General features: G+C 44.4%; 1 protein-coding gene and 1 non-coding gene across 6 annotated transcripts in view; one reads left to right on the top strand and one right to left on the bottom strand.

Annotated features, from left to right (window-relative positions):
- Positions 1-2,446: 2,446 nt before the first annotated feature.
- The window catches only part of TET1 (tet methylcytosine dioxygenase 1), a 132,150-nt gene continuing 115,125 nt past the window's right edge, over positions 2,447-19,471 (top strand). The window contains exons 1-2 of one of the 5 annotated variants that reach the window (XM_078853811.1): positions 2,447-2,696; positions 9,424-9,499. The gene's annotated coding sequence lies outside the window, so the exon portion shown is untranslated. Of the gene's footprint in view, positions 2,697-9,423; positions 9,500-18,747; positions 18,766-19,471 lie in introns of those variants that run through there. The other 4 variants (XM_078853810.1, XM_073353482.2, XM_073353483.2 and 1 more) reach the window with 4 other exon arrangements.
- On the bottom strand, positions 8,034-8,105 carry TRNAQ-CUG (transfer RNA glutamine (anticodon CUG)). The gene has a single exon. It is a non-coding gene; the product is annotated as a tRNA-Gln (tRNA).

The raw sequence follows: 19,471 nt of genomic DNA on the forward strand, positions 1-19,471 counted from the left end.
AGCACATGTATAAACATACTATTCTCCCTTTTCCATTGGGCCATGCAAATCCATAATGGGGCTGCACAGAGTGTCCCTGATCTGTATTGGCCCAGGTACCTCCTGTGCAGCTGTGATACGTGCACTTTCTGGTTAAGTGAACTGGTTCAGCAATCTGTTAGTGTCATAGGTCCATTCAGAGTCAAATGGCTCGCCATGGGCTTTGCAAAGATTGTTGGAGAAAACAGGAAGCCACAATAATGCAGACAGCATTGATGACACAGGAATCTAAATGGGTCTGCAGGCAGCACCAACAGGATTTCAATCAGCTGAACACATATATTCAGCCATCATTCTGCACAAGCTGAAAGTGTAATTAAACCTTTTTTTTTGGCCAGGCAAAAGAGGGTACATGGGGTCCCCCAGACAGTAACTCCATTTAGGACAATGGCAGTTAGTGGCAATAGTGTCCCAGCCTGTCCATGAATGTAGACTTTTGATAATCAGATAACCCTGGCATCATTAACTCTTCCAGAGAGCCCACATTGACATCCATAAATCAGCAGTTACTTCAGGAATATTGTTTATGCCCACCACTTTTGGGTAAATCACCCAAATCGTCAAACAGTGGTAGCTATGATATCTCCGAAACCTCTGTGACCGCTTTACCCAAGTTGACTTTCCAACACTGAACTGGTTAGCAATGGATTTGTAGCAGTCTGGGATAGCCAGCTTCCAAACAATTATAGACTCGCTTCCTGACCTACATGGCAGCGGCTATTTGTGTGTCCTGACACTGGAGGGTGGGGGTAAGCTGCTCACAAAGCTCCAGAAATGTGGCTTTCTTCATGCAAAAGTTCTGTACCTACTGGTAGTTATCTGAAGTCTGTATGACAATGTGATCCCACAAGTCTGTGCTTGTTGCCCTGCTCCAGAAAGGCTGGTCTACGTAGGGGCCAGCAGTGGCTATACCAAGAGTCACAAGGAGCATCGGCAAGTTCAAGTCTTCTATGTCTATATCCTCCTCCTCCTCCACCAGGAGTCTTTGATAGGTCAGAAAATGCCACCAGAATGTCCACCAGTGTCTCATGGATACTCTGCCTATTTGCTGAAATAGGAACAAAAACACAAGCAAGAAAAGATCTTCAAATGGTAACTCCTCCATGTTGCTGGCTGCGGTTGCTGAGACCATGTAGACCCAAAAGACAGATTGGCAGGAAGTGTTGGGAACTTTGTGGGTTGTGAAAACTTCCTGTAATGTACGGTTGTACAGTCAGGTTGTTCCACACCTCACCACAAACCAGGGGCTAGAGTGGCCACAGCTGGGAAGGCACTGGGAAGCTTGGGATATGGTGGTTTGACTTGAGTCAGTGTACTGATGAGTGGATGTTGGTGACCCAGGTTTGGGATCTGAGGCCAGAAATTGTAAACCTATGCTTCATGTTTTGAGGCTCTGTGTCACAGTCATAGGTAGTGGGGCTAATGACGTAGCCCCACTTGATTGTCATGTCTTTAGACTAGCCAACTCCAGTGAGGAGTTGATTAAGATGTTATATGGTCCAGGGAGGCACATGGGATTTATGGGGAGAGTGGGACTACCAGAGAAGCTTCTTATTTTTCTCCGTGGAGGGTGGGGACATGACAGAGCTTTTATTTTTCTTCCAATTCCCTCAGTATATTTGCATATCCTCCTCTGGATAGGGAGGGAATAGTAGCAGCTTCTCTTTCTCGATGAGTGACTAATTGAGCACCTATGGATGAGCATGCCATTTTTATGCTGGTTCTGCTATAGGCCATGTACACAAAGATGCATATTTCATAGGCATATGCACATTCTCTCCTTGTTTGAATTAAAAATAATAGGGCAATGTTTTAAAACCAACAATCACACCATCTTGAATACCAACCCAACATTGAACCCCCGGATCTAATAAATTCATGATTTGTACAGGCACATTGGCCATCACTTACTAAGAAGTGATGAACTTTAATTATGAAACCATAATTAATAGAATAATTTGTTTTGTGCATTTTTTAAAACCTAAAGCCAAAAGGTTGGGTCTAAAATGATTTTCAGTGTCCATTTTTAGGTGAAAGCTCCTATACACTGATGGCAAATGCCTGGTTAGAAAACAAAGTCTGGGGGACAAACCTGCAGTGGTTGGTCCCAGTGGAGGAACCAACAAGAACCTATTAGGTCTTTTCCATCTCTCCTCTTAATGATTCTGTAAAGAATTAGTCAATTTCGCTTTCATTGAAGGCATCTCTTGTATTATGGGAGCATTTGCGCTACACATGGTATTCTCAGCTAATTTCTCCTTCAGTCAGTCTCCTGTTATGAGAGAGGGAAAGGGCAGTCTCCTGCCTAAAGAGGCCAGGGCAAGGAATCCCACTCCAGCTAGGGGGATCCAGCTCGCGTTTTGCTTTCTACTAGGAGGGGTAGGTCCAGCGAGAGCATAGCCGAGCCTCCCTCCCAGAGGGTCTGGCCTGGGGAGAGGCTAGCCGTCCGGGGAGAGCAGCATATTTTACTCCCCAGTGCCACTGGGTATCCATATTCCGCACGGGGCTTATTTTGCTCTCCGAGCTCGCTGCTTGGAGGGACACGCCGCGCCCCAAGAGCCATGGAACTCCACTTGCTCCTCTCCAGCTGTGGCTCGCTCAGCCATGCACGGATCGCCCTTTCCTGTTAGTATCCTACTGACAATGCAACAGCCTTGGTATGTATTTGGAATCAATCCCCGGAGCAGTTAACGCGCCCGAGTCGGTGGCAAAGCCCCCTTTTATGCGTGGAGCCGGTTTCCTGTCTGCTTTAGTGGGTTGGTTAAAGTAGAGTAACGACTTATTCGATAGTTCCAAAGTTTAGCTGCAACCTCCTTAGGAGAGACGTGGAAAGTGCAATCAGGGACACCCAGGCAAGCAGCTCGTAAAACTCACAACTAGTCGGTAAGCTGCCTAGGCGGTTCTCTTACGGGACGGTAGAGCTCTGCACGGACGTTTGGGGGGGAAATAAAGAAATATTGGCGTGTATTTAAATGAAAGACAGTTTGTTGGCTAAGCGACTGAGACCGTCCGGGCTCTGCTCGTGCTGCTGCCTTGTTTGCGCTACAGCAGCTAGCTAGAGCCTGCCTGGAAAAACCCGCCAGGCAAGCAAAGCTGCCTTAAACCTCCATGGAAGGGCAGGGAACAATTAAAGGGACACTGACCAGGAGTTTGGGCTCTAGTGTGCCTTTTAAAAAGAAAGGAACGGCCATGCAGCATCCTTTGGAGGTTGCTTTTAAGGTGGGTTTGGGGGTTTTAATCTAAGTAAATCTTTTTTTCTCTCTCTCCTTTCTCTTTAAAAGCCCTGGGGCAAATTCTGGTCTGTTCATTTAGATTTACAGCAGTGTAACTCCATGGATCTGTATGGAGTCTCTCTCGATTTACATCACTGTACCTGAAAGCCTAATTTGACCCATTGTTTGGCTCCTCTCTGCATGAAAAGATTTACAATAGTAGCCCGAGACCACCTCTGACTACTTTTCTACCTCTTGCAAAAATAAACCCCCAGGTATGTCTTGAGTAGGAACAGGGCCAGCTGCTTATTTTTGGGGCTGGCAGGTATTTTACACTGCAAACACACACCCCATAGCACTAACTATGAAAGGGCAAGTCATTTGCCCATGTGCTCAACAAGGCCTCTCATTTTAGGAGCCCATCACAATACAGGCAACTGGAGAAGGATAGCAACTTGCCTGTAGGGCTGGTTCCAGAGATTCCTAAAAGCATGAGCATAGTGAGCCAGCCATTTGCTTATGTGGCCAGTGAGGCCCCTCACATTGAGACACTTAGAATACATGCTGAGATGGAGGGTCAGCAGGGGAACAGGCCCTCCTACCACACTTAATTGTGAGTCACAAGAAGGTAGTTCCTATTGCTGCTGCTCCACAAACAGTTGCGGGGGATTACTGAAAATATTTCCCCTAGAAAGGTGTTTTGTTAGTAGAAAAGGAGGAAGACTGGGCCTCCCCTCAGAAGTTTGTTGCTGTTGAGTTCCAACCTGGAGAAATAAACTGAGGCAGATTGGTTGGATGAATTGGTAGGAGTCAGGAGGTTTGAATTGATGATGGTTTGTCAAGACTGGGAAGAGATCTGGTACAGATAGTTTACTGTGGGTCTGTTGGTCTTCAGGGAATTTAGAGGGAGTAGGGTAGTTTACTGGATAAAATTGATTGGGGCCAGGTGGCTTGTCTGAGAGGAATTGATTGGGGCCAGGTGGCTTGTTTGCGAGGGGGCAGAGGTTAGTACACTTAGAATTTACATCTCTCTACTATCTCAAAAAGACATGCTATTAAAAATGGGCCTGATTCATCCCTGGTGTAACATAGCAGAAATCAGTGGAGTTACACTGGGGATAAATTTGGCTAGTTACAAATTGACACAATCTGTGGAGGTGTTTACATTTATTACATCACTTGTATCTCTGGCTGCATAACAGCTGTTTAACTTAATGAGATACTATTCCTTTAAGGAGTAGAAGGAAGTGTGCATGTAGGCATCCAGAGCAGGGCATGAGCACGCTGATGTCACCATGCACGTGGAGTTACAAGAATCAGGCTGTGTAAACAAACTTGTCAATGGTGTTATACCAGGAATCAATTTGGCCTAATGTCTCCAATTTTAAAAATCTTAATATAAAATTAGGAAATTGTAAAACTGGACAAATATGCGCTTGTAATATGATGCATCTAAAATGCTTTTAGTAAAAACGCTGGTTAGAAGAATGACTTGTAGATTTGTGTCTTTTTAAACTTCAAAGCTAACAAAATTTATATAAAAATGAAGACTTCTAATTAACAGATCTCTCCGGTTGATTTCAGTAACTTTTTTTTTTTAAGCTAAGATTTATTCTGGTTTTAGGAATTCTTCTATGAAATGACCCAAGCTTGTAGGTGCCGCGCTCCTTCTGCTCCCAATCAGTTTACTTCTCTGTCTGGGCGGAGCTGGAGAAGTAGCCTAGTTAGCCCTAAAGGTAACAGCAGCTGTCTCTCTATGCAGCTGAGGAGTAGCATTGATGTGCCCTGAAGGGAATCATGTCTAGTCCTTCTTAGGCAGGAGCTCGACCATATTTTGGGTCTATAAGGATGGACTGATCATGTAAAGCAGGTAATCAAAAAATTAAATGAAAAGTGAGGTGTACAAAATAATTCTTTGACATTTGAGAGCTCTTCACAGCAAACACAAATCTTTGATCTATAATATTTTTGAAGTCTTTATTGATTGTGTGTGTTTTGCTGGCATGTTGCTCACAACTGTGAATGTTTGTCTAAGCATTTGCATTCTAAGCTCTGGTTTTAGTCACTTATTACTTTCCAAAACACTCACCTTTCAGACTTATTTTTTCCAGGCTTAGTCTCTGCCTGAAGGTTAATTTTTTTTTTTATTGTGGTTTATTTAAAGTGGTTCAACCACTTTTTTTTTTAAAGAAGAAAAACAGTTTCTCTGCAAAAATACATGCAATTTTTAAACTTTAAATATTTTTAATGCAGAACTAGAGTGGGAGAAAAAGCCTTATTTCTTAGTGGGGAACAGTTAATTCAAAAGTGCTTTGGACTATCTTAGTAATAACTAAAAAGAAAAGGAGTACTTGTGGCACCTTAGAGACTAACCAATTTATTTGAGCATGAGCTTTCGTGAGCTACAGCTCACGGATGAAGTGAGCTGTAGCTCACGAAAGCTCATGCTCAAATAAATTGGTTAGTCTCTAAGGTGCCACAAGTACTCCTTTTCTTTTTAGTTATTACTAACACAGCTGTTACTCTGAAATTAGTAATAACTGTTTTCAGTTTGAGTGATGCGCCTTTAAAAGTTACTTTGGGCCAATAGAGCAGTTGGTACCATTTTTTAGTACAACTTCACAACATTAGGAGCAAAGGTTGACTGTACTGAACATGGAATAAGGCAGAGCTGCACACTTCTTGTAAGAATGCACCAGGCCATGCTCACAAAGTGTACACATTTTAAAAGGATTTAATGCCAATATTTAAGAGGGTTTCTTTGTTCTTGTGGCACCAACTGTCGTGTCTTCCAGCCTTTTTATCACTCATACCTATTTAGCTAAAATTGTGAAAGGCTTTTGTAGTGTTATTTTCAAAACATTGACAAGTGTGCTTATCAGTCTCATTCACTGTGCATACTGTAAATTGTGGATTGAGGGCATAAACTTGCAAAATGCTAAGTGCCCATATCTCCTATTGAAGTCCTGCAGAATTAAAGGTGTTGAGCAGTTTGGAGGATTGAGCCAGGAATCAAGCAGCCTTGCCTTGCTCAAATAAATTTGTTAGTCTCTAAGGTGCCACAAGTACTTCTTTTCTTTTTGCCTCATCAGGGATGTGATCCTACAAGCTGCTCCACATGGTAGAACCTTTGCACCTGGGCAGAACAGATTTCAGGATCAGGGCTTTGGTGTCTGATCTAGCATGTGCCAAAGTTATTTTTTGCCATGGATTTTATGGGAGAACGATTGGTTCTTTGGTGCACATTGCCCACAGTGCTTCATTCATTGTGCACACAGTAAAGTCTGTAAACCATTTAATTAACCAATTTCTACAGTTACACTATTAGAAATTTTAGGAACAAATTCAGATTTGGCTGCTTACACCAAGTCTGGTGTATTCATGGAGAATAATATGGGAAATATGATGTCATTATGTAAGTCAGTGGTGAAGCCTCATCTGGAATACTATAAAGGACTGGTCATCCCATCTCAAACAGAATATTGCAGAATTAGAAGAGGTTAGGAGAAGGGTAATGAGTATAGGTAGGGGCATGAAAAACTCATAAGAAGAGAGCCTGAACGGATTGGGATTGTTTACCTTAGGAAAAGAAACTAATGAAAGGAGACATAATAATGAATGGTACTGAGAAGGCAGATCAAGAGCTTCTGTTCTCCCTGTCTCAAACACAAGAGCAAGGGGACAGTCAATTAAATTAGAAGATAGCAAATTCAAAACTGATAAAAAGGAAAAAACTCTTCACCACCACCACTCCTGCACATAATTAGACTATGGAACTCATTGCCACATTAGGTTGAAGCCAAAGATTTAGCAAGATTTTAAAAGGGATTGGACATTGATCTGGCTAACAAGAACATCCAGAGTGATACTAAATACTAACAAAAGTCTTGGAAAGGATATCAAAACCATATGCTTTGGGGCTTAAGCCAGTTGTTAACTGATAGACATTAGCTTGAGATGTAATGTGCTGGCCAATTTTCTCACATCTGCCTATTGGGAATGGGCAACAAGGGATGGATCACTTGATGATTACCTGTTCTGTTCATTCCCTCTGGAGCACCTGGTATTGGCCACTGTCAGAAGACAGGATACTGGGCTAGATGGACCTTTAGTCTGACCCAGTATGGCTTTTCTTATGTACTGCAGAATTCTTACATCTTCCTCTGAAGGATCTGGTGCTGGTCACTATTGGAGACAAAATATTAGCTAGATGGACCTTTGGTTTGGTAAAGTCCAGGATGGCAACTCCTATGTTCCTAATTCTGAATTTGGTCCATAATACTATGTACTTGGATTTTTGGTTTATATGAATGTTCCAAGGTATTTTTTTCCCCATCATGCAAATCTCTGACTTTTAAAAACATATGTATACATAGAAACAAAATGTAGTTTCATTAGTGCATCCAAGCATGGTAAAATTAGGGTCCTAACCTAGTCCTTGCCTTGTTTGTGATTGTTTCTGGTTATTTGCCTGGATAGTACTCTTTTTTTTTTTTTTTTTTTTTCCCCTTGCAGCTGTGTTTTTGAGGGGTCACTGCTCTCTTTCATGATGTCATTAAAAGACTGCTGTTATTTAAAGAACCTACATCTCATATAATATCAGGGTTGGAAGGGACGTCAGGAGGTCATCTAGTCCAACCCCCTGCTCAAAGCAGGACCAATCCCCAATTTTTGCCCCAGATCCCTAAGTGGCCCCCTCAAGGATTGAACTCACAACCCTGGGTTTAGCAGGCCAATGCTCAAAACCACTGAGCTATCCCTTCCTCCCCCCACCCCAAAACAAGGTCCCACTGAGATTTGAACTCAGATTACTGGATTCAGAGTCCAGAGTGCTAACCATTACACCATGGAACCAGCTGTAGTTCTTTTTAAATGCTTCCCATTTCTCTTTCTCCTCGTAAAAGATTGTATCTGAAAAACACGAGTGTTCTAAACAAACCTACTACTACTAAAATACTCTAGTATAAAGAAAATAGTATGTGGAGGATTTTTTATACTATATAAAGAATTAACGTAAATTCAAAAATATGACTTTGTGACAGCTTGTCTGTGATTTGGGGCCAAATCCAGCAACTGCTTCTCAAACAGAACTCCCATGGAACTCAATGAGAGTTTTTTGCCTAGGTAAGGACTGGAACAGGGGTGGACAAACTTTTTGGATCAAGGGCCACATCTGGGTGGGGAAATTGCTTGCAGGGCCATGAATGTAGGGCTGGGGCAGGGGGTTGGGGTGTGGGAGGGAGTGTAAGGTGTAGGAGGGGGTGTGGTGTGCAGGAAGGGGCTCAGGGCAAGGGGTTGGGGCAGAGGAGGGGTGCGGGGTGTACAAGGGGGCTCAGGGCAGTGAAGGGGGTTGGGGTACAAGAGGGGGTGCACAGTGCGGGAGGGGGTTCAGGGCAGGAGGTTGCGGTGCAAGAGGGGTGCAGCAGGGGGGCTCAGGGCAGGGGGTTAGGATGCAGGGTGCAGGCAGGCGGCACGGCAGGGGGTTGGGGTGCAGGCAGGGGGCTCAGGGAATTGGGGTGCAGGCAGGGAGTTGGGGTGCAGGAGGGGTGTGGAAGGGGGCTCAGGGAAGGGGCTTGAGGTGCAGGCAGGGGGCTCAGGGCAGAGAGTTGGGATGTGGGGTGCAGGAGGGGTTCGGGCTCCGGCCTGGAGCCAGTTACCTGCAGCAGCTCTGAGGTGGCAGCGGCATGCACCGGGGCCAGGGCAGGCTGCCTGCCCAGGTTGTGGCCCTGCACCACTGTGGAAAGTGACCAGCACCATGTCCATGCAGCCTTTGTGGGTGGGGGCAGAGGGCTCCACGCGCTGCCCTCGCCTGCAGGTACCTCCCCCGAAGCTCCCATTAGCTGCAGTTCCCTGTTCCCAGCCAATGGGCTGTAGTTTGCCCAACCCTGGACTAGAAGAATGAGCTCTTGGTTAGTTTCATAGCATTGTTATATTTATATATGGGGCATTATTTAAATCAGTGGAATCATTCCACATTTATACCAGTATAAAGAAGAGCAGACTGTAAGTATCTGGCATTTGCTCCTAGCATAGTGCACAAGGGGAGGATATGTTTCAAACTTAAACCCTTCCTTTTTTTCCTTTATTTTTAATGTAAATAACAAACCAGCATCAATCTGTAGTGGTCTATTCTAGAATTGTTCTCTACAGGACCCCTCATTTCCCATTCTAGTTCCTTCTACTTCAGGCTCAAACCCTTTACTGCTCCTGGAATGGAGACAAGAGGACCCATCTGGTCTGTCTGCCAGGTGAGTCATCAGAACAGCTTTACATCTCTGTGCAAGGTCCTAAAACTGACAACTTGTTAGATTGCCCCATTATATTTGGACACTGACAAGTTAGTGTAGACATTTTGAAATTAGATTGTTTACGGGCTACAAAAGTTAAGATGATGTAAAGTTACATTAAATTGCCCTTGAGAGGTCATTCCATGTGCCGCTTCTCCATGAGACCCTTTTATCTGATGCACGGAACTGCATTGGGTGAGTTGTCTCTCGCTCATTGCTGGAAAAGGGAGAGTCACTAATGCAGGAATACTGTCAGGTTAAAATAAAACCTTGGGGGGGAGGGGTTAATGCATAATCTGTGCTTACTCATAACACCAGATCAGTAAACAGAAATAATTGTAAATCATGTTTACATATGTGACATTTGACTAGAAACCAGAGGAATCTGAATTTGTAAACATTTGTTGACAGTAAAACTTCAGGGTCACGAACACCAGAGTTATGAACTGATTGATCAACCACACACCTAATTTGGAACTGGAAGTATGCAATCAGGCAGAAGCAGAGAACAAAATAAATAAATAAATAAATAAATAAAGCAAGCAAACACTGCACAGAACTGTGTTAAACGTAAACTACTAAAAAAAAAAAGGAAACGTTTAAAAAAAATTTGACAAGGTAAGGAAACTGTTTCTGTGCTTGTTTCATTAAAATTAAGATGGTTAAAAGCATTTTTCTTCTGCATAAGTAAAGACTTAATATAGCTTTGAAACAATATTCAGTTGTAAACTTTTGAAAGAACAACCATAACATTTTGTTCAGAGTTGCAAACGTTTCTTAGTTCTGAACAACCACCATCCCCGAGATGTTCATAACTCTGAGGTTCTACTGTATCACTATTAAAGCACTTGCTGAATGTGCAGGATTTACCAGCTCCTCCCTGGGTGTGGGCACTGGCTGCTAGTAGGGGCCCTAGTGGTTTGAGGAGCATGTGCCAGTTCCTTTCCCAATGGTCTGATAGCAGGAAATGGTAGGGTTGCCAACTTTCTAAACATACAAAACTAAACACCCTTGCCCTGCCCCTTCTCTGAGGCCTTGCCCCCACTCACTCCATCCCCCGCTCCCCCATCGCTCACTCTCCTCTCCCCTCACTCACTTGCTTATTTTTACCTGGCTGGGGCAGGGGATTGGCGTACAGGAGGGGATGAGGGCTCCGGCTGGGGGTGCAGGCTCTGGGGTGGGGCTGTGTATAAGGTGTTTGGGGTGCAGGAGGAGGCTCCGAGCTGGGGGGTGAAGCTGAGAGGTTCAGAGTGTGGTAGGGGGCTCTGGGCTGAGGCAGGGTGTTGGAGGGACTGGGCTCCAGGCTGGGGGTGTGGGTTCCAGGGTCGGGCCAGAAATGAGGGGTTCAGGGTGCAGGAGGGGGGCTCAGGGTTGGGGCAGAGGGTTGGGCTGTGGGAGGGGGTTCGGGCTCCGGGCAGTGCTTACCTCGGGTGGCTTCCCGGAAGCGGCAACATGTTCCTAAGCGTAGGGATGGCCAGGTGGCTCTGCATCTGCATGGTGCACGTGCCACACTGCATCTGCGCGCAGGCGCCGCACCCTGCTGCTCCCATTGGCTGTGGTTCCTGACCAATGGGAGCTGCAGAGCCGGTGCACAAGGCGGGGGCAGCACATGGAGCCCCCCTGGCTGCCCTTGCACCTGGGAGCTAGAGGGACATGTCTCCGCTTCCAGGAGCCACACGGAGCCAGGTAAAGAGCCTGCCAGCCCCGCCAACTGGACTTTTAACAGCCCAGTCAGCTGTGCTGACCAGAGACGCCAGGGTCCCTTCCTGACTGGTTGAAAACCGGACACCTGGCAATCCTAGAAAGTGGGTGTAGGCAGTACTAGTGGGGCAGAAACTCCAAATTCCTCTCCTCCTGCATGAGAATAAGTGGTGTTCCCATCCCCATTACTTGTTGTTCCCCTTTCAATCTCTCCCTTCATATTACAAACTACAGGGAAAAGGATAATTTGTTAGGAAAAAAGAGTGTGGATGGTAGAACTTGTGATTTTAGGGCATGTGGAGTTTGTGTGTGTGTGTTGATACATGCAAGAAAGGGTAATCCGTAACTTTGTTTGCTTCCAAGTCTCTTCCTCGTTCATCCACCCTCACTCGCTCTACCACACTCAACTCTAAAATTCATTTGCTGTGTTTCCCCAGAAGCCACCTCTCCTTTTCTTGTACCCAAGCTATTCATTCTCCCTTTTTTGTCCTTCAGAGTCCAGTCTTTGAGGTGTTCCTCCTTCCCCGGTCCATTCTCCGCTTGTCCCATCATACCCCTTCTAACAGTTCAAGTCCACTTCTGTTTGGAAATATCAATTACTTCTGGCTTGCTCTTTCCCAGATACGCCCCCAGTTCATCACTTTTTACTGACCATCCCATTGTTTGTGTTTGCTTCTTCCTCCCCCACTATTTTATCAGCTCACCTCCTCTCCACACAACATTTAATCCTCTGCTCCCTCTTTATATTCCTCACCAAAGCATTTCCTCTCTGAATTCCCCCGCCCCAGCCCTCACGTCTCGTTCTGTTTTCCTTCCCATCCCAGCATTTAATAATTCCCCCCTCCCCTCCAACATTTAATTCTTTCCCACGTCAGACCTGCAGCATTTCATCTTCTGGCCCCTATCCCCTACTGTGGGCATTTTAAGCCTTTTTTCCATCATCTTTTATTTTTAGAATCTTATTTTCTTCCTTTGTTTGCCTTCAAGAAATGGGAGAGGTGTGGGTCTCTTGGCTTTTCTCTCCTTCCTCAGCAGAATCTTTGCAGAGAGGAACACACTGAAGTCTTCCTGCCTTGGTCCCATGCAAAATGATGGAGTATCTAGCCTGAACTCTCTTGGCGTGGTGATTGGGGTGTGCATGAGTGCGAAACAGTAGTCTGAGCCTCCCCCACTGAGCAACTGCAGCAAGGGAGATAAACTGAGATCTTCACTCACCCCTCCAGCCCTGAGAAAGTTAACCCTGGAGTCCCCTCTCACATTCTACACTGGGGGAGGTAGGGGGAGGAGGAGATGCAGAGTTAGTCCAAAGTAGCTGGCTGTAAGGGGGAAGGGAATTCTTGCAGATCTTTTTAAAAAAACAAACAGCATGTATGTGTGTGGGGTATTGGTTACTACACATGCTGGGGTATCAGGCAGTCCCCTCAATATATCCAGCCAGCTTTGATTGGTTGCAGAGGATTGGCAGCCACTTAGGCCTTGTCTGTATTTAAACATTTTGCCACTTTATCTTTGCTGTCATTGTGAAAGCAGCAAACTCCAAATCCCACCCCTTTGTAGACAGATATACCAGTGAAAGAATGCTTATATCAGTGGAGCGGTATCTAGACTAGGGCTTGTACTGGTATAACTGTATCAGTAAAAATCAGATCCCTTACCTACACAGCTATGCAGGTAGTTTTTAAGTGTAGACCAGGCCTTAGAAGGGGGTAAGTAATAATAAAATACTTTCTTCCTCCTTAGATGAATAACTACTCTGTAGATGAATGAAATATTTCTTCCTCTATAGCAGAGGTGGGCAAACTACGGCCTGCAGGCCACATCCGGCCCGTGGGCCCCTTCCCCGCAGCCTCGGCTCACTGCGCCACTGGTGCAATGCTCTGGGCGGCGGGGGTGTGAGTTCCTGGGGCAGCGCAGCTGCAAAGCCCGGCCTGACCCAGTGCTCTGTGCTGCGCGGTGGCGTGGCTGGCTCCAGCCAGGCAGCACAGCCGTAGCGCTGCCAGCCACCGGTGCTCCAGGCAGCGCGGCAAGGGGGCAGGGCGTGGGGGGATTGGATAGAGGGTAGGGGAGTTTGCGGGGGTGGACAGGGTTTGGGGTGGTCAGAGAGTGGGGAATGGGGGGGGGTTGAATGGGGGCTGTCAGGAAGAAGGAAGGTTTGTATGGGGTAGCAGGGGGCAGTCAGGGGTGGGAGTTCCGGAGGTAGTCAGGGGACAGGGAAAAGGGGTGGTTGGATGTGGCAGGGGTCCCGGGGGGGGCAGTCAGGAAGGAGAGGTGGGGTTGGATGGGGTGGCAGTCGGGGGCAGGGGTTCTGGGGGCAGTCAGGGAGAAGGGGTGGTTGGAAGGGGCAGGGGTCCCGGGGGAGCAGTCAGGAAGGAGAGGAGGGGTTGGATGGGGCGGCGAGGGACAGTCGGGGTGGAGGTTCTGGGAGTGGTCAGGGGACAGGGAGTGGGGGTGGTAGTGGATGGGGCAGAGGTTCCGGGGCGGGGCGGTGGTGCCAGGCAACAGGAGAGGCTGGATGGGGCAGGAGTCCCGGAGGGAGCATTAGAGGGTGAGAAGTGGGGAAGTCGGATAGGGGGCAGAGGCCGGACCACGCCTGGCTGTTTGGGGAGGCATAGCCTCCCCTAACCCGCCCTCCATACAATTTCTGAAACCCAATGTGGCCCTCAGGCCAAAAAGTTTGCCTGCCCCTGCTCTATAGCTTTCCTTATAGATTTATAGGAGGATCAAACTCTGTAGAGCTGGCCAGCCTAAGTTTACAGTTAAGTTTATAATTTCCATACTTTTTAATGTTTAAATTATATAAACTAGATCTCAAACTTTTTCCAAGTGTGGAATACCTTTTAATTTTACCACACTTGGTAAAGCAATCCCCATCCTTTCATGTATTTATACCTGCTCCTGTATTTTCACTCCATGCATGCATGATGAAGAGGGTTCTAACCCACAAAAGCTTATGCTCAAATAAAAGCTTAGTCTCCAAGATAATCTATTAAAAAAAAAAATGACGAGGAGTCCTTGTGGCACCTTAGAGATTATGTCCTACCTTTCAGGATCTCATAACATCCCTGTGACAACTACAGACACTGTTTTTGTGGAAAACTGTTCATACATTTTCAATGTCTTAAATGTGAGATTCACAGAATTTTGAAAAATTCAGTCACTGTCTACTTCTGCTCTTCTTTTATCTCTTCCCCTCCCCCTCTGTTCTGTTTCTCTCTGTTGCCCAATGATTCTCTGAAGAAGCTCCTGTGTTGCCTGGTCTCCTCCACATTCACAGCTCGGGGTGCTGCCACACCTCCTGGCTTAAAGTGGTTTCCATCATATACAGGGTTTACAGTTTGGTTCAATGGCTCTCAGCACCCTGACTATAAAAGTTGTTCCAGCACCCCTGTGCATACTTGTTCAGTCCTCTCCCCTTGTACACCTTCTTTTTCTGTTCAGTTTCCTTCTCCCTTGGACTTAGTTCCTGCTGGGCTTGTTCTCTTCTCCCCTGGACATCCCTCTCACACTAGTGGCTGACAACTCAGGTCTCTGAAAGTAGCTTGTATTTCTTTTACTACTTCTGTGTAGAGCACTGGCCGCTAAGGGCAACAGATATGCTTCCAGCTCCTTGTTTCAAACTGCTTCTATGAGTCTGGGCTCTTGATTGAAAAGAATAGCCTGGAGGCTTGCAAAAGCAGTTGGAAACTAGAGGAGAGCCTGCACCTTGTGATTAATTAGCTAGCTTTCTGCAAACTACTTGCAAGTGCTTCATTGACCAATGCTTTGGGATCTGCTGACATAAGCAATTCTGACATTAGTCTTGAAACTCAGATAATGCAGTCAAACAAAAAATTTCTCTATTACCAGCATTCAAACAACCTCAACTCCAACTCTGGATTTGTGTTGCTATTTTAGGGTTTGATCCAACTTCCACTGAAGGCAATGGTAGTGTTCTAATTTTGTTGGGTCCTGGACTGCTTTTATGCCCTTTTTAACACAAGATGTGGGTAATATTTATTCTAGCATCATGTTTAATGGCTTGCTCTGACAGGAATGGTTTCTTTTTTAATGCAGTGGACAGATATTTTTCTGATTTGGGATATGTTTGGCCTATGTTCATATGGTAAATTTGTTTCATTAGGTGTATATAGAACTATTTTATCAGTAAAAGACTGATATTTGGATGTGCTTACATACCGTGGAGATGTGTGCTTTATCACAGTAGTTCTCAACTTGGGGTCTGCAGACTGTGTCTAAGGGGTCTGCGAAAGGTGGTCGTTACCATAGAATAGTGGTTTTCAACCTAAGATTTCCAAAGGGATGCCCACCTCCATTCAAAAATTTTTAGGGGTCCACAAACACAGGTGCTGGAACTAGGGGTGCTGCTGCACCCCCTGGCTTGAATTGGTTTCCATTATATACAGGACTTACAGTTCGATTCAATGTCTCACAGCACCCCCGACTATAAAAATTGTTCCAGTACCCTCTCTGCAAATGAAAAAAGGTTGAAAATCACTGATTATCAGACCTAAAAGACATCTTTTAGTTTATATTTACATTTATATTACATAGATGACACAAGTACTCTTGAAGTGTTAACATATCTTTGATTGTTGTGGATTGTGTAAGGTAGTATGGAAGACCAGGCATTTTACAACCATTGTATACAAGTAAGTTATTACAGTTTTTATGTACCATTCTAAGACAGAACTATGTGATGAATAGATAACGTTTATTTAGACTTCGTATTTCTTGTGAACGTTCTTTTACAAGGGCAGCGTTGAGCATATTTGGTTGCTCACTGGGATGTTTCTGTTTAATAGTCTATGTCCATTAACTAAATGTTAAGGTTGGTGTCAGCACTGTTTAAGTAATCTTTACCTTGTCATTTCCAAACTATATAGTTGAGATTTTTTTTAAAATAATGGGTTTAAAGTAGGGCTGCCAAGCAATTGTGATTAATCCCAATTAATTTTTTTAGTTTTATTTGCACTGTTAAACATTAATAGAATACCATGTATTTAAGTATTTTTGGATGTTCTGTACATTTTCAAATATATTGATTTCAATTACAACACAATACGAAGTATACAGTGCTCACTTTATATGATTTTTATTACAAATGTTTGCACTGTAAAAAGATAAAAGAAATAGCATTTCAGTTCACCTTTTACAAGTACTGTAGTGCAATATTTTTATCATGAAAGTTGAATTTACAAATGTAGAATTATTTTTTGTTTTTGATTTTACATAATTGCACTCAAAACAATATAAAACTTTAGAGCCTACAAGTCCACTCAGTCCTAGTTCTTGTTCCTCCTTTTAGAGGAGTTTTGGCTTATCAAAGGGGTAGGATATTTTTATCTCAGAATGTCAATATTTTGGAGATGGGAGTGGTGTGAGTTGTGCAGGAGAAGGGTGAATTCTTGATGCTGCTCCTCTTGGGTTGGGTTTCTGAGCTCACTAGGCTCACCTCCTGTCTGAAGAGGAAGAGAGTTTCATTTTAGAAATCCGCATTCAGTGTTCGGGGAGGACTGTGGATGGGGAGCGAGCAATGACTTGTGCAGGAGGAGGGTGAGGGAGGTGTCTTGCTTCTGGAAGGGTGGTTTCTGTGACTGGGCTCGCCAGGATTGCCTCCTTTTACTGAGCTAGGTGGGCTTAATTTGTAATGAAAGAGGTATTGGGGATCAAGCAATTAGGTGCCGGGGATCAAGGAGATATTTTACATTCATAGCTGATGCAGCTAGCTCAGAGGTGCCGTGGCTATGAACTTCTAAATTAAACACTGGTAGGTTTCCTTCAGCTAGGTGAGCCCTTGTTTGCAAGGGAGCATAGATTTTTACCTCAGGGACTTGGCATGTGGCAGGCGAGCCTGAGCTCGCTAGGCCCCTATTCTCTATGGGGTACCTCCCGGAGCGAGGGGTTGGCTGGGGGCAATGAGGCATGGTGCTGGAGGAGGGGCGGTCCCTGGAGTGAGAGGCTAGCTGGGGCAATGAGGCAATGGTGTGAGGGGAGTGGGGTGTGTTGGTCCCTGGAATGAGGGGCAGGCTAGGGGCATTGGAGCACGGCGGGATCAGGATCCCTACCTTTCCATCAGAGCCGGGATGGGAGCCACTTCCTCTTCTCTTTCCACCCTCCGGAGGCAGATTTGGTTACTGTGCCTGACCAGATACTGTCCAGTCCCTCTGCAGCCAATGCCTCGCTCAGAGGTATGCGATTAACGCGGTTTAAAAAAATTAATGCGTTAATTTTGTTTTCAGTTAATCGCAGGCTTTAACTGCGATTAATTGATAGCTCTAGTTTAAAGATGTCTTTTCTTGAATTACCCTTGACAATATTTGCATTACAGTAGCACTGGGTGTGCTAGGCACTGTTGAAACTTATAGAAAGAGACAATCCCTGTCCCTCCAAAATTAGTCTAAATAGATCATACAGACAAAGGGTAGGGTTAGGAAAAACAGAAAGACGCAGACGCGAAGTGACTTGCCAAAGGTCATGTAGCAAGTTCATGGTAGAGTAGGAAAAGAATCTAGGTCTCCTGACAAATTCCCTATTCATCATACCACTGCCTCTGAGTTTAACGTAACCTTAATATTCATATAATAAAGTTTTTTTTATTTAATTGCTAATTTTTAAATTAAATTTAGCACTCAATACCAAAACAATGTAAAACTTCAGTGCCTACAAGTCCACTCAGTCCTACTTCTTGTTCAGTCAATCGCTAAGACAAACAAGTCTGTTTACATTTACGGGAGATAATGCTGCCCTCTTCTTATTTACAGTGTGTCACCAGAAAATGAGAACAGGCGTTTGCATGGTTGTGGATGGCATTGCAAGGTATTTACATGCCAGATACGCTAAACATTCATATTCCCCTTCATGCTTCGGCCACCATTCCAGAGGACATGCTTCCATGCTGATAACACTCGTTTAAAAAAATCTGTTAATTAAATTTGTGACTGAACTCCTTCGGGGAGAACTGTACATCCTCTGCTCTGTTTTACCTGCATTCTGCCAAATATTTCATGTTATAGCAGTCTTGGATGATGACCCAGCACGTTTTGTTAATTTTAAGAACACTCCAGCGCAGATTTCACAAAATGCAAAGATGGTACCAATGTGATATTTCTAAAGATAGCTACAGCACTTGCCCAAGCTTTAAGAATCTGAAGTGCCTTGCAAAATCTGAGAGGGATGAGGTGTTGTGCATGCTTTCAGAAGTCTTAAAAGAGAAAAACTACAATGCAGAAACTACCGAACCACCAAAAAAGAAAATCAACCTTCTGCTGGTGTCATCTGACTCAGATAATGAAAATGAACAGGCGTCAGTCCACACTGTTTTGGATTGTTATCAAGTAGAAGCCATCATCAGCATGGATGCATGTCCACTGGAATGGTGGTTGAAACATGAAGGGACACATGAATCTTTAGCGCCTCTGGCACCTAAATATCTTGTGAAGCCGGCTACAACAGTGCCATTCGAACGCCTGTTCTCACTTTCAGTTGACATTGTAAACAAGAAGCGGGCAGCATTATCTCCTGCAAAGGTAAGCAAACTTGTTTGTCTGAGTGATTTGCTGAACAAGAAGTAGGACTGAGTGGATTTGCAAGCTCTAAAATTTTACCTTGTTTTATTTTTGAATGCATTTTTTACATAAGTCTACATTTGTAAGTTCAACTTTCATGATAAAGAGATTGCACTACAGTACTTGTATTAGATGATTTGAAAAATACTATTTGTTTTGTTTTTTACAGTGCAAATACTTGTACTCAAAAATAAAGTGAGCACTGTACATTTTGTATTTTCTGTAATGTAATTTAAATCAATATATCTGAAAATGTAGAAAATATCCAAAAATATTTAAACAAATGGTATTCTATTATTGTTTAAGAGTGCGATTAATCACGATTCATTTTTTTTAAATTGCGCAATCAATTGTGATTGATTTTTTTAATCACTTGACAGCCTGATAAAAACATACTGTATATTGACTCTGTCCCCTAAACAATTCTGATCTGGAAATCAGACTTGAATTTATTACAGAAAACTTCAGACCAGGAGTTCTTTAAACTTAAAAGTTATGGGGGATTGGGAAGGCAGGATAAGCCTTATATTGAATATTGGCGGCAACAACCTTAATGTCTGTGGAGCAGTCACCACTGCCTACATAATATATTTATGTGACACTGACAGCAAGATTGTGTGCTTTACATATTGCACCATATTCAGTGCTAAGCCTAGTCACAGCATCC

This window comes from Lepidochelys kempii, chromosome 7, assembly GCF_965140285.1.
Source record: "Lepidochelys kempii isolate rLepKem1 chromosome 7, rLepKem1.hap1, whole genome shotgun sequence".
NCBI lineage: Eukaryota > Metazoa > Chordata > Testudines > Cheloniidae > Lepidochelys > Lepidochelys kempii.